Source organism: Ixodes scapularis, unplaced genomic scaffold, assembly GCF_016920785.2.
Source record: "Ixodes scapularis isolate PalLabHiFi unplaced genomic scaffold, ASM1692078v2 ptg000292l_1__unscaffolded, whole genome shotgun sequence".
Classification (NCBI taxonomy): Eukaryota; Metazoa; Arthropoda; class Arachnida; order Ixodida; family Ixodidae; genus Ixodes; species Ixodes scapularis.
The window spans coordinates 1160998-1177344 of NW_024609951.1; positions in this window are offsets into that span (position 1 = coordinate 1160998).

A 16347-nucleotide genomic window follows, 5' to 3' on the forward strand; every position below is an offset into this window, starting at 1 on the left:
AGTTTCTGAACCAGGAAAATTCATGAGTGTGAGGGTGAGTGAGGGCCGTGAGGGCTGTGAGGGCGGTGAGGGCCGTGAGGGCCGTGAGGGCCGTGAGGGCCGTGAGGGCGGTGAGGGCCGTGAGGGCAGTGACGGCCGTGAGGGCCGTGAGGGTGGTGAGGGCCGTGAGGGCCGTGAGGGTGGTGAGGGCCGTGAGGGCGGTGAGGGCCGTGAGGGCCGTGAGGGCGGTGAGGGCCGTGAGGGCCGTGAGGGTGGTGAGGGCCATGAGGGCCATGCAACTCGGAGCAATTCGAATGCGTTTGAAGCGGCTGCATCCAATCAGGGACGCAAAATTTTCATGTGATACCTCGTGCCGGTGATGATGACACCGAAAGACTTGGTTCTGGTTTGAAATCAATCGTTTTTTTGGAAATAAACTGTTTCAGAAAGGTGCATTAGTATTCTTAACGAGATTTAAATGCATAAAAACACGTTTATAACGCGTAATTGTGTCTAAATAGTGCAAGAAAAAAAAAATTTATGATGACGATGGCAAATTGCAGCAATTCTTTGCTGCGTGTGATCGCGGGCGGCCCGTGTTGCTGGTGTTGCGACGTAAAGTTTCTGGGCGAAATTGCCCCATCTGAAGTTGGCCTGAGTGGCGTGAGGGCCATCAGTGCGTGAGGGGCGTGAGGGGTGTGAGGGCCGCAAGGGCGGTGAGGCGCGTGAGGGCGGTGAGTGGCGTGAGGGCGGTGAGTGGCGTGAGGGCGGTGAGTGGCGTGAGGGCCGTGAGGGCGGTGAGGGCCGTGAGGGCGGTGAGGGCCGTGAGGGCGGTGAGGGCGGTGAGTGGCGTGAGGGCTATGAGTGCGTGAGGGCCGTGAGGGCGGTGAGGGCCGTGAGGGCGGTGAGGGCGGTGAGGGCCGTGAGGGCGGTGAGGGCCGTGAGGGCGGTGAGTGGCGTGAGGGCCATGAGTGAGTGAGGGGCGTGAGGGGCGTGAGGGCGGTGAGGGCCGTGAGGGGCGTGAGGGCCGTGAGGGCCGTGAGGGGCGTGAGGGCCGTGAGGGTGGTGAGTGCGTGAGGGCCGTGAGGTTCAGTGAGGGTGAGTGAAGGGCTGAAGGTGAGTGTGACTGTGAGGGTGAGGGTGAGTGAGGGGCTGAAAGTGAGTGTAGCTGTGAGGGTGAGGGTGAGTGAGGGGCTTAGGTGAGTGTGGCTGTGAGGGTGAGGGTGAGTGAGGGCGACCTAAAATGCCGACCTCTGGCAAATAGAGCCCACTTTTACAAAAAAAAATAGATAGAAACCGCATTAGGTTTTTTGAGACGTGGTGGGAAAGTGCAAGCTCTACGCTAAACATGTATTGGTTTGCGTTGCTTCGCACTAGTATTCGCAATAAAAAACAACAAAAAAAACTTATTCTAATATAACATAGAGTTCGGTAAACTTGTATATTTAAGATATTATTGGATTGTTCTCCAAACTGTAATTACAATGCAATTGAATTTTCTAAAGCCTTGTAAAACCTTGTAAAAAAACTTAGTTTTTCTCCGTAATCTCTAAGGTTGTTTGCTTAATACAGGAGGTTGGAGATGAAGTATGTGATTATGATAAAAAAAATGTGATGATACATGCCTTTACATGAGAAGAAATATCCGGAAGGAAAGTGTCACACACATGTATAAATTCCATTTATACGCGAACAAATAAAACCTAGAAGCAGATTATCCCGCGACATCAAGAGAGCGTGGAATATTTACTATTGAATGAAATTTGTATACAATTATATTTACGAAAGCCTCTGAAAGGCTGTAAGGAAATCTATGCCAATACGCAACTAAACCTGTGTTACTTAGGTTGTACTTGAAGGTACGTGTTTCAATGTAATTACGCTTGCTGACAAGTGTACTGAGCATTCCTTGGAGTCTAGCGCCTACTCTGCGCACACTGCAAATAGTGCTAATTAGAAAATTCTATTTCATCCAACACACAAACTGATATTTACAGCCAGCTACTAAAGCTAGAGAAGAATCGTGCATTGGGTTGCTATGGAATGAGAGCTCAAGCTATGAAATGAGTTGCCGAATTTATTACCAAACAATTCTCGCGCGTACCACCTAGTCGACGGTCCCAGATAGATTAAAAAATCCAAGAATAAGAGCAATACGCAAGGGAAAGATCCAAAGTATTCAAACAGTAATAGACCCATTTCGGTTATGTCTATTTTAATATAATGATAAAGTGGATAATCAATAAGCATTTCTCTCAATTATTTTTAAAAAAATATTGCGCAGCAACAGCGCGAGTTTCAAAAGCAAAATCTACGAAAATTGCATTATTAGCTACGAAATCTAAAATATTTGATAACTTTGAGCAGCAGCTTATAAAGTATTTATTGAATAATAAAAAAAAAACATAAGAAAAGATAAAATTTAATTTGCTGGGAAATTTTTAATTATGGCATTAGAAGGAATGGAGTCAACTTAATTAATAATTATTTTGTAAATCGGATGCAATATATAGATATTACTAAAGCAAGATCAAATAGGGGCAAAACTAAGTACGGTGTCGGACAGGGTTTTATTCTCGACACGCGTTTATTCCTACTATACGGCAATGACGTTATCAATGCACCCCTTGGAGATGGTAGAATGTTAGACGCTGGCCGCGCTAAGATGTATATATGTTTTCCGGAAATACTCCAAAAAATGACTGAGCGCCAAACAATACACATCTCACAAATTTCTTATTTTGGCTCACAACAAATAGGCCCAAAATATGTGCAACGAATACAACGTTTTCGTATTTTATTTTAGGCCACGGAATAATTGTATTCAAGAGCACATCCCAATACAATATCATGGCGACATAATTTAAACTGTAGTTTCGTTCAATTTCCTCGGCAATTTGTTACACAAAAGGGTAAGTTATTTTTTTATATACCCAGACCAAGAATCGTCATCTCAAGTATTATATATAAAGTAGTATAGCACAGTTGAATAAGCCAACAATTCTATGACATAATAATCCACTAATGCTCATACTACCTCTTTTTTACAGCAAAAATTATAGACAGCCTGTACTTGCTGGAGAACAGATTCAAACCTTTAATATAAAATGCGCGCTATAACAAAGCCATTAGGCTCCATTTCTCAGGAAGCATAAAATATTAACCTTACAAAAATGTAAACTAAAGCTTTACCGATGTATCATGAAGTCAGAAGTAATCCAACTGCCTTTTTCGAACAGAATCTCTCGAAGGAACACACATGTAATCTTATAGCCACCAGGTGCAGGACAGAAACAATACGTACTAACCACGGCATGCTTAAGCTTGCCACCAAAATAGGTGTACTTTTAAATGTCCATCCGGACTTGATGGCTTCAATCGTAGATACAGTATCAGCACATGGGTTAATTACTGCACATTTTGTATAATCAGGAGATATTTTAACGCACAAGTGTGTTCAATATATATGCTTCCCTATAATCCTCAATTTTGAGGAAAGCGATTTAACCATGCATGTTTTATTTTTGTTTTTGCCCGCTGGGTGACGCGAAGGAAGACATGAGGGAAAGGGGGCTCCGGCCTTGTCAGGCATTTCATTTACTCTTTCGACCGGCACAGCCAACTGTAAGTACATTTGTTTGTTTCAGTCGCCTAAATAAAAATGTTATGCGAGTTAGGCCCTTGCGTTATCGGTAGACTTAGCTGGGTTTCGATTTCTTCAACGTTCAATACAAAGGTGCGGAACTCCGCTCGTCGCTTGTTCCGTTAATATATGTAATTCTTTCGCGCAGCACGAACGAGAGACAGTTCCGTTCTGCTTGGTAGTGGACGTTATTGTAGTTACCTGGATGGCACGCCCCGCGCAACAACGTAGCGCCCTTAGCTTCCATAATTGCAGTTCTCGTCCAGTTGACATTTCAGCATAAAAGATACCACTACGTTTTCGTTTCCTTCAATGTTTCTTTCCTTTTTTTTAGATTTGGTTTAGCGTCAGCCAATTGTAATCAGCACAACCATTTTTAAACGATTGATCTTTTGCAACCAGCGCACGTTGGTCAGCTGGGGCCGTCGCAAGTGCCTAGGTAATGCAGGCACAAAGCTAGTCCCCTAGAAGACGTGGGAAATTTTGTGAATCCAAGGTGTTTCTATTAAGGACATGCGTTTGTGGTAGGAAGTTGTTGAGAGCAAATTGGGGGAGCTCGCCCGGATGGTCATATTGGCCTAATAGACGCCCCTGCATTTGGAAAACACTGGGTCTGATGTTTGTGCATGGCTCTAGTGATTTGGGTCGAGTGACCCCATGGATCGTGACGGTTTAGGACGATTTGCGTGTGCGATCTGTTACCTCCAGGAGGACGGTAGTGGCAGGCGAGTAAAGGCGTCCCTTTGATATTTGAAGACATCCTCGTTTTACGGAATCACGGAGAAAAGTGAGTCCCTTGAGACATTCATGTCCATGTTAGTTCTTTTCGTTTTCAAATCGGTCCCTTTCAACCGTGTCTTCCTCAAGCTTTAGGACGCATAGGGACTCATTCTCCGGTGCATTCTGTGGCCAATGCGGGTGATGAGAATGCAAGTCCCGCGGTGCAAAACCACAAAGTCTCTTTGAACCAAAAGTTAATACCTTGAAATATGTCTTGCAAATATACATTTTCAGTGTGTATGTGGTTGTGTGTGTGTGTGTGTTTGATTGCGTGGGTACGTATTGCGGAGGTAGGCAACGATGCTCATTAAGCCGTCCTCGATGTGCTGGCTCGGAAATTCCCCAAGCGAGTATATTCACTATTTAGTGCGGGGAGTTTGCCGCCCGTAGATGCACAAATCTTTTGCCATCAAAAATCGAGAATAGATGTAGTAAGCCCTATCGGAGGGGAGCTATCTTGCATTCGATAAGTTCACTTAGCGTGAATCTGGGAGGAAAAGAGGCCCGTTTGGTGGCTCGAATCCGTTGCACGTGTGGCCTTTTGTTTGTGGTGTTTTAAAACGCTCTTTTAATTTCTTAATAGCTTTTTTTTATTTATTGTGCATACCCTCAAGCGCCGAAGCATTGTAGAGGGGAGGGGCAAAGCAAACAAAAATAAAACAAACTGGCAAAACAAAACAAAAAAAAACAATCGGCGAGAAATTCAAATATCAAAAACACACTGCCTTTGGCAAAAGCAGTATGCAATATCTGTTACGGACACAATAAACAAAATAATATGAGTCATGTTGGCTCACCAAACAGAAATATAGACAAAGATTGGCGAAAAATGAAAATAATCAGGCATAGTTGCGATATCTGCTTGAAGGTGGTTCCAGTCGTTTGGTGTATGCGGGATAAATAAATAAAGAGAGTGTCAGTTTGGTAACGTGTTAATCCAACTTTATTCGGATGGTCGAGGGGGGAAGAGTAATAGTTAGGCAATGTAAAGAAATGGTCTCGCAGCGACTGGTAATGGTACACTTTATGAAACAGGCAAAGTCGAAAAAAACTTTCTGCGCAATGAAAAAGAGGGTAACAACAAACTGGACTTCATTGATGATATGCTAGCTGCTCGATTATAATTAGACAGAATGAAACGAACGGCGTTATTATGAACTAGTTCGAAGCTTTATGCAGAAAGGCGTGGTTAGGATCCCAGATAGAGTCTGCGTATTCCAATTTTGACCGTACAAGAGTGTTATAAAGAAAAAGTTTTAAGTTAACTGCGGCAGTTCTGAAGTTTCGTCGTAGGTATCCTAACATACGGTTAGCTTTGGCGATTATTATATCAATATGAGGCTTCCAGGTTAATGTCGACGATATAGCAACACCCTGATAACGGTATGAGTTTACAGATTCAAGTTGAATGTCGGTTAGTGTATATTCTGAAGGGCGTGCGCCTTGCCGGGAAACGCGCATTAGTTTGCATTTGTTAGGGTTTAGTTCCATACGCCACTTTTTGCACCAAATAGTAATATTATTTCAATCAGATTGCCAAATGCGTACATCATTATCATCATAAACTTTCCACTAAATTACACAGTCATCTGCGTATAAATGCATGGAGGAAAACACACAACTTGGCAAATCATTAATGAATATTAGAAAAAGAAGCGGGCCTAAAACTGAACCTTGGGGCACGCCCGATACAACATCAGTCAGGGATGAATTAATGCCATTTAGAGTTACATATTGTGAGCGGTTGGTAAGAAAGCATTCAAGCCAGATTAACAAGTTAGGATCTAGGTTTAATGAATGAAGTTTAAGCATTAGTAACTTATAATTAACCTTGTCGAATGCTTTAGAAAAATCGAGAAAAATACACTCAGCCTGATGGTTTTTGTCCAGTATAGCATGCAAACAATTGGTGAAATGAAGCAGCTGCGTTTCACAAGAAAATGAAAGACGGAAACCATGTTGAGCAGGGGCGAAAAATGAATTGGATTCCAGGGAATTAAACATATGAGAGTACAGAATGTGCTCCATTATTTTACAGGAAATACTTGCTAGCGAAATGGGTCAATAATTTAATGGAGTATGCTTGTTACCAGACTTATGCAGTGGAACCATCTTCGCAATTTTCCATTCTATTGGGAGCGTTCCACACTCAAGAGATTGCTGGAAAATATTGGCCGAAATAAAGGATGAGTACATTTCAGTTGGTCTTAGAAATACTGAGTTAATATTATCGCTTCCACAGGACGATGAACTTTCAAAAAATCAATTAACTTTACAATTCCAGTAGGCTCTATGAAAAATGGAAACATAGGGCTAAACTCACAACGTGGAACGTCATAAGATACATTTCCATCACCTACAATAAAACTATTTGAAAAAGCGTTATTAAACACTGATGGATATTCTGCCGGAAGGATTAACGCCCCGGACTCATGGCTAAGAGAAATTAACAATAGACTCGGTAAAGTATTCTTAAAAACATTTTCTTTGACGTCAGGTACAGCTTGGGAATATTCGACCTCAGCAGCAAAGTATGCTTCCCACCGATCTATCGTGTTACGTAATTTAGCTGAACGAGAAAGTCGCTGTTTTTTACTGGAAAGACGTCTTAGGGTGTTAGTATACCAAGGTGCTTTATCATCAGATTGAATACGCCTGACGGGTACATGAGCATCAGTCAGTTCGTTTACTTTTAAACAAAATAATCTCCAATTTCCTGCACGCTTCGCGGATCAAATTCTGGCAGATATATGTCCAGATAGCTGCACAGTTTTTGGTTAATAAGATCAAAATTGGCTTTATTGTGGTCAGTAATAAGCTTTACTTTTTTCGTATTGATTGGGGGAGCAACTTTAAGATCAAAATTTAACAACGAGCGATCACTTAAGCCTGGAAGATACGTAAGGGCAGATAGAAGGTCAGGGTGTGTCGACAGAATTAAATCAAGTGTGTTACCTGTATTATTGGCATACCTTGTTGGTTTCTTTACCAGCTGTGTCAAATTGAAACACGCACACAGATCCAAACAAAAGTTGACTCTCAGTTGAAACACGTTGAAAAGAAGGTGGATCAAACCACATGATATCAAGAAATTTAATATCTCCTAATAAAAAAATAGGAGAACTGGGATACTGACAAACACTCGAATTCATAACGTCATGTAAATCATCAATAAATGTCAATGCGCTGTTTGGGGGGCGGTAGCAGACACCCAATTAAATCCTTGTGTTATCTAAAGTGACACAAGCCCAAACCATTTCGAGATCGGAAGCAACATCTACGCAAATTGAAGGTATGCTCTGTGATACGGCTATGAGTGTGCCACCCCCATGTCTACCGTCTCTGTCAAAACGATATTCATTATATGTTTTATCTCCTTGGAAAATTTCAGAGCTGCAGACATGTTTACTAAGCCATGTTTCCGTAAGAAAGATTAGGTCTGCGTTCGTTGAGCTGACAACAGAGTTAATTGTTGATCTCGTTTATTCATAACACTTCTTATGTTAGTAAACGTAACTGAAACAGATGAAAAAAAAGTAACATGTTACACACAACCGATTTTGCTTATTAAAAATGTGTGAATGTGGCAGACGCTGAGTTATAAAATACGGCCTTCGCTTAAAAAACAAAAAAAAAAAGTGTTTTAGAGTTTCACTCACAGCGGTCGCGTTTTTCAAGCTTCTGTGTGCGGTCACCCGCTAGCTTCTTGGAACACGTGCCCGCTTCAGCGCTGGTGAAATTCCGAACTCCTGACGGTGTGCAACGAAGGATCAAGTGGTTTTTAATACGGGCGTTCGGCATAGGGACACTGTGCGTTGACCGATGCGATTATTGACAAATGCAACTGCGCGACGAGTGATTTCTGTCTCGAATGCAGAATTTGAAGAATTTAGAAATTGAAGGAACGCGCGTGTCTTGACCCTACCGCAGTACGCACTGCTTTATGGAGTTCGAAGTACGTCTGAGACACTGTGACGGAGTTACATTAAAAACTGTACAGTGAGAACTAATTTGTTGCTGCTCGCATATTCGTAACCGAGTTTAATTGAGCACTGTGGACACACATGAAAAGCTCGAAGGCTAGAACTTCTAAATAGTTAAGTTCTCACATGTTTATTAAAGTCGAATGACTTCAAGAGGGTCACTGTGGCAATAATATATGCCAAATAGTCACAACTTTGCTCACAGACGGCAATTTTTTTTAACTATGACTCGGTTTTTCAAGCACGATCCTTCACTACAGCTCCTGACCCTAAGAGGCCGCGTTTCTGAACAACTCCAGACTTGACTGGATGCCGAAGGCTCCTGGTCATTGCCAGAACCAAGCGGCCAGTTAAAATACCATTCCACCCTGGACCTGGGGGAATCTGTTGTGATTTTGACGCTCCGGAGCATCATTGACTGGGGCCTCCGAGACCGTAGACTTATGCGAAGCACAAAGAGTAGAAAGGGCCTCGGGGTTCGTACTGGAAGCATTGAATGTTCATGTTGGCGTTGTTTGAAAAAGTGTTGTCTGCCACGTTTCTAGTGTAACTCGAATATTCACGAGGGGGCAGTGGGGCACCACGCGACTTCGTGCTCTCGGGACGACTAGGGAGATAAATGTTGCCACCTTAACTTTGTTAGCACTTCTGCCTACAAGATGGCGCTTCGGCGCCCTGTGGTGGTGGCTGGGAGAATCCTTCTTCACCATTGGTATTAATAGACGACACATTGGCAGTGCGGCTCCCCTCATTCTACTGGACCTGAGCGTTTGACTTTGGCAAATGCAAGGTCCCGGAGGTGTGGTGCTTTAGTGGAAATCGAAAAGAGTTAGATACATGTATACTCGTGCTTCAGACATTGCGTTTTGTGATAAGCCTGGCTCCTGACAATTGTTTTGCTGCCGCAGATGGCCAATGCGTTTTTTGAAGTTACAGCTGGCCTTGCGTTTGTGGAATGTTCAATAAACAGGAGCGGAAGTCTCGCTTCGAATTGTTACGTGCATATATATATATATATATAGATATATATATATATTATTTTGTCTTTTGAACGCATCGTAAACGTGTGGTTCCTGGTTTCTTTCTTTGGTGGCGTACCACGTGGAAGCCGGCTTGACAGCATGTGTACATCAACTCTCCCAGGAAGTCGACGACGCTTTCAAGAAAAACAATAAAAAACATAAAAAAACATAATACGACTTTTTTTATTTTCATACTGTGCTATTGTTCATTTGCTCATCGGTAATTGGATGACGTATATATGACAGAACAGCGTAAGTGAGGAATAAAAATGCACATTATTATAGAGTTTGGTTTATGGCAATGCAAATTGAGAAACGTATGGTTGTGAAATCTGGTACTTACATCAGGCGTGTCGTTGGAGTTTTTAAAGATTTGTTACTCATGACTTACTTTAATATGTGCGCATTGCCCTTAGGATTTTGGTCAAACGTCATTTCCAGGGGAGACGCCTAGTTTTTACTTGCGATTGCGTGAACGAGCACCTTGCGCTCAAGATCTACGATTTTACCTTTGCACAGACTGTAATCGATTTCTCCCATTGTTGAGTGTTTTCCATGTGACCTCCCGCAGCCATATCAAATACTTCAAAGAGTATCCGAAATCCATGTAGAATATGAATTTGGTTCACAAGCTATTCATATTCATTTACAATGCTTATTATAACAAAATGCAGAGCAGTTGCGTATTGCACAAAACTCTCAGTAAATGCGTACGCTTTTTGAAGTGCCTTCCCTTCAACCTATAGTTTCATTTTTGGGAAGTAATGTGCACTTCATACACACAATTTGTTTCGTCAACTCATTTGGCCACGACAATGTCGGGAATGAAATATTTATTTTAATATAATGCCGGTAAACACTGCTGAACATGAGGGGGTCAATTCTTGAGGCCGTTTCTACAGTTTAAACTCGAAAACGTACTGATTACGATTCTTTTATTTTTTTTCTTGTATTTAATGCAAGATTTTATGATCGTGAGGATTCGGATTAAAATGGTTCTATTCATGCTCAGATATGACACCGGCTCCTTGTGATAAAAAGAAACTATATGTTGACTTTATACGCAAAATAGTACTTGCAAATAAAATAATAATCATATACCCTATGACGGCGGAGTGGAGAGCGCAAGCAGATAGCAGTCATTATGCTTCAGTTTGTGAGCCTCAGCAAACATAACTTTTGAATTACAGAAAAATTTAAAAGCAAGAAAAAGAGTATAAAGCGTACTATAAATGCCGACGCGCGAACTTGGTTTTCTGCAGGGAAGGTGATTCTCTTGGTACTCAGGTCTCCTAATGCGAGGACAGCCAAGTTGGAACACTGGGAAACATGCAGAGGGCGTGGAAAGGAGGAGGCGGGCAAAAGTGATCAGCGCGAAGTGTATGTCGGCCTATAAAGGGACGAAAAAAGCGACTGCTTCCATAAATCGAATGCAGACTCTCAAAATTAGAGTACTGAGCTATTGGCCAAGCTTTGCTCCAGTATTCGCTTTTGGGAGCGGCGCTTGTTTTGTTATTGAAAACAAAATTAGACTCGCGAATAAATAATTTACACTTATTGCTCCTTTCGCTCATATCAGTGTTTTATTACTTCTGAAAGACCTGATCACCCGGTAAATTTGTAACTATGCTAGCACTTCCAAGTTGCAAGAGGAAATGGAAAGAACCTTGATCCACATTTTGACATAAAAGGTTTATGCTCGACCGCAATTAAAAACTGCGAGATCGTGAGCAATTTTAGTAAACAGAACCTGGTGTAATTAGCCTAGCCTACATTTTCGACTGCAAGTTAACATACTGCTCGAGGAGTTATGTGTAACGACAGTTTGTGTGTTGAAGATGCCCTACACATACAATTTGCTTTTCTAAGGAGACAAAATGTAGCAATGTGGGAGAATTGATTTCTGACTGACGATTGCAAAATGGAACACTAAATATGCAAATGTCAATCAAAAGATATAATCGGTTTCCTTAAGGACTGCTTTTGCTAGTCTATTTTTTATTCTGCGCCATTTATATTTTTTGCAGCCCTATAAGAGACAATTCAAAAATATTTTCATGAATTTATTTAATTCTTTTGTAGATTCTGCAAGGCGAACTCTTCGAGGCCAAGGCTTGGTATAGCCAGAATATTATTCTATATGGAAAATAACTTTCAGAAACAAGTCAGGATCAGAATCAGCTGTTAAGTTCATGAAGCCGATTCTAACGATGAAATGTTCCTCAATGGCACCAGAAAATGCAGGAAATGAGACAAAACCCGTGACGCTACGGGTAAAATCGTTTAAATCAAAACAATGTGCGCGGAGGAAAATAATATATTAAATCGTCTTTCATGCAATGTGTCTCACTAATCGGTTTCCTCTGTTGCCGTCTTCGGCCACGGCTCATGTCATACTGAAAATAGATATAAACGTTAGGCAAGTTTTGTTATGTATAAAACACTGTTAAAACTTAAGGAGCTTTAACTTCAAATAGACATGACAACTCAGGCGGTCGCGACGAAGAATAAAACGGTAAAACACGTGATTCTGTGTCATATGAATTATATATTAACCTGTGAAATAGCTGCCTCGGTTGCTCCGAGGCGAGAGCGCTGGCCTACGAATCCCCATGTGGCGGTTTGGAATCCCGGCTGAGGTGCCCGGAATCTGACGGAGGCTTATTGCGGAGGAGGCGCCGTGTAACCGAGCTTTCGGTTGCACGTCAAAAGATGCCCAGGTGGTCTAAATTAATCCTCAGTCCTCCGCTGGGGCGTGCCAGATGTCCGTCGTTGCTTTCGCACGTAAAACCCCCAAATTTGACTTTGACTTTTAACCTACGAAATGTTGTGAACCCCTTCCAACATATCTACATACAACTGTGACTGGGGGCCCATAGGATGTTATCACATTATAGTAAAGGGTGGATTAGAAGTTTATACGACCTTAGCTTCGATACAGGTGTACAGTTCACCATAGTCCTTCGCACCGACCACATCCCTCTAAACTCTTTGGCAATAACCTGCCTAATGTGTGAACTCCAGATTAAATTGCAGGTAAATATAACTAACAGATAGGTACACAGAGATACTGGCATTCATTTATTATTTTTAAAGCATTGGCTGTTATAGTCTCGTGTAAAAAAGCAGTACCTTCTTCAGCGGATTATCATTTGCGCCTATGTATTAATGTCCAAGTTCATTTGTCACTTTTGAAACCACGAATGATCGTCGGTTGATGACGCTAAAGAAAAGCAACGGACCACATTCCTACTATATTATTGTTCCGGAACCGCATCTTTACAGGGAAGTGAGAATTATTCAACCTCCAAACAAGATTCACTGCCATTTCCTCAGTTTCGACATTCTTAAAAATGCAAATTGTTTATGATTAATTACGGGAAAGCAATTTCCCCGGTCCCGTCCCTCAGATACCAGTTGCTCTTAACAACGTGTTTACTTTAAGATTAGAGTTATGTAGCATCGACGCAAAATTCACTGCCGTTTCGGCAGCTCTTCAAGCTAAACAATACCTATTGTTCATGACTTTGAAACAACCTAGGCTTGACGAAAGTCCAAAGGTCTCTGAACAGACTACGGCACACGCATGCGTTTTCTTGCTGACTGCGGATATGTGCGTAATTTAGTAAGAAAACCTCGCGAAAAAAAAAACTGCATAACCTATGCCACTCTATTTAGACACAAACAAGTTCAATTCGTTTGGTGGGTTGACCCGACGAAATATAAAAGTGAAGTACCATGAAAGTTTTTTTTTTAATTACTGCATGAATGTATTTTTTACCGAATCAAAAATTATCTGGCACCTGCTTTGACCATAACATGTGAGAAATCTCAACGATTCCATTGGAACCATGAATCACAATTTTCCTACTCCGAATTCAATTTAATGACAAGAGCGTATGCCAGTATATGTTTCCAGGAAATGTTTCTTTGCAATTTATAATCTAGAATAATATATATCCTGGCTAATTAAAGTTATAATATTATTTTGCCTATGTACAGTAGCGTACCAACACTGCATTACGAACGCTAAAATTTTCAATATAAGTCACACCGTAGAAGAAAATCTGCTGATAAACGCGGTGAACACCTCTCATATTGTGTCCCTATGGTCCTATTACTTAACTCCACAAGCCGCATTAGTGAGGCTGTCAAGGTTTTAATTTAAAAACATATAAGCCCTTAAATACACACCCTGGGTATTTTACGCATGTCAGTAATATATGGGCGTCCCATATATGGCATATTCAATGCTTCACAAGAAGGAAATTGAGGCATGTTTATTGCCGGTAGACACAAAAAAAAATGGTTGAGAAATCTGTAGATTATATTGGGTCACTAGTACATTTTACTTGTACACGAAATTGTATTATTGGAATACTTGAAATTTCATCCTCATAAGGCACTTTAATGTTTGCGCGTCGCACTTATTCTGTTGGGCATAGGCGAATTCCCGCGGGAATGCTTATTTTTAGCTCTCGCGCGCGCAAACAAGCATTTTCCGCCCAAGATCTGAGACGAGACTTGCAGGACGACAATGCCTTTTCTGCAATGTGTTTGTGTTTTCCGTGTCAACGGAAAACACAAACACATTGATATGGTACTACAAATACTGGCCCCAACACCAAGTAGAGTTTAAACTAGGTACTTTAGATTTACATATTAATTTTCTGTGCTTGCAAGATGCGAAGATCTCGCAGACTCCCACCACTCCTAGTAACTTTGTTCAGTGTTTGTAATACCATCCTCCAAAACGCTTTTTTTTTTTCGTTGGGTTTATAATTTTCAAGTCCATAATTTTATTCTATTCCCATTTGTTACGCCATGGCACAGGCGAAAATCAAATAAATATGCTTGGGAGAAGAGCGTGTTGGTTTAAGTCATGGATGAAGAAAGAATAAAACAATTAAAACAGGGACAACACAACCACATCTTTCAACTTGCAACAGACGAGTAAACGTTCAACAGCGAGCAGCCGACTCTATACCCTGTAGGAGTAGGGGAGAGAAGGGGGAGAAAAGGAAAGATAAGACACGCGAAGTGCAAGTCAGGGTGGTAGGGTTATCTCGGAGTTTAAAAATTCAACCTCCGTTTTCGTCAGCAGGAGGGAAGGATTTGACACGTTGTTTTCGCTCTGGTCATGGTGAACGATTCTATGATTTCCCTGCCGAATCTGCTGGCATGCCCCCTCAGGATTTTTGTGTCATCAAAGAGGGCATGACAAACGCAAACACGAACGGGCATGTATGACTATGGGATGATAAGAATTTGGAGAGGCAAAAACAGCCTGTCGTCTTCTTGGCGCCATCTAAGCTTTCACACCTTTGTGCTGCTGTTAGTAGAGAGGGACGCCCTTCCGTTGTGTGCGAAGTCAAACATCGCACAGCGTACGTCGCCTCTGTAAGCGGGGTCGTGTACCAGATCCCCCTGCCCTGCGGCAGGGTGTATATTGATCAAACCGGGCGTTGTGTAAACGTGAGGGCAAGGGAACATTCTATTTCTCTGCGCTCCTCGCCCTCAGGAAACCTAGCGGTTCATTGTGACAGGTGTGGTTGCACGCCGTCATTTCGTGACATAAAGATTTTTTTACGTCACAAAAGCGAAACTGCGAGGGAGATAGACGAAGCGTTTTTTATCGCGTCTATCGGAGCTGACAGGTGTGTGAGCGCTCCTTCGGTTGCCCTTGCAAATGACGAGGTTGATTTTGTAAGAAAGTGTGGCAGGTTCGTGTGACGGAGCGTGGGCGTGGGTGATGCCGCATGTTATTGGTTTGATTTGTTTGTTCTCTCCCCTTCCTCCTTTTTGTGTTTATTTCTCTTTCTTCAGAGCAATAAACTTTCAGTAGTAAGTCAGCGCCCTGTCTGTGTGTTTCTTCGACCTCGTCCCACGTCTTTTTTGCGCTGTTCCCTCCAAACAGTATGTACCACCAACCTCCCCAAACTTCATGCCTTGCCGTAGTAACTAAGAAGGTTTCGAACACAGCCATGCTAGGCGTGTTAGGAAGGACATGGTGGATTACGGGCTAGCAGACGACAACAGCGAGGAGAGGAGTGCCTTGAAGGAGGGCTTGTCGCTACTTACCACAGCCCAGAAGACAATACCGCAATGCTAACATTTTTTGCGTCATCAGAGGAGGCCACCGCTGGACACAGAATGGAAACCAGTGCAACGGTGCGGGCGGCTGTCAGTCAAGATTGAGCCGCACCTTCACGCAATCGTCGTGTCCAAACTGTGACCAGCGTTGGTCTTCACTGATGACGACATCTCTATCAGCACAAGGGTTTTGTTATCTAGGAGTTAGTTCAGTACGTCGCATAATAGGGACTTTTCTGAGAGCGCGTTTGCTGCTCCGCTAATTCCTCTACAACGAAGAAGCCGCTGCTGCACCTGCGGGCCGATGGCGTTGACCATAGAGTTCCGGGTATCGCAGCCGGTTGCGGAGAACGTTGCGGGACGGCGGAAACGATCTGCGAAAACTCCCTAATGTTATGTAGTGAAGGTAGTCCAGACTAGCAGTCAGACCAAACAAAATAACCTTCTTTTTAACATCGTAAAAAATTGTTGTTCAGATTGATATCTTCTTTTTCAGACTAACTCACGCTTTCTGTATATGTGTAGTGTAACTTCGTGTCCTAGCTTCCTCCATAATTAGCAATATAGTGCATGTACCTATTGAATATATGTACTACCATATTATATTCTGCTAGATGCAGGATAATGTCTGCCACCAGTATAGTCGTACTGGACAAGCCCGAACATATACCGCTTTCCACTACAAAACACGGGTCACCAGGTATCGGATATATGTCTTCTAGACGAGCTTACAGTCTGGGCCTCAAGGGATACGTGTAACGCCGTTAATATCTTATAGTCCATAATGCAGAGACTAATAGGGGGGTATCATTCTACGTGCATAAGTTTGCGTAAGTTTATCTGTATC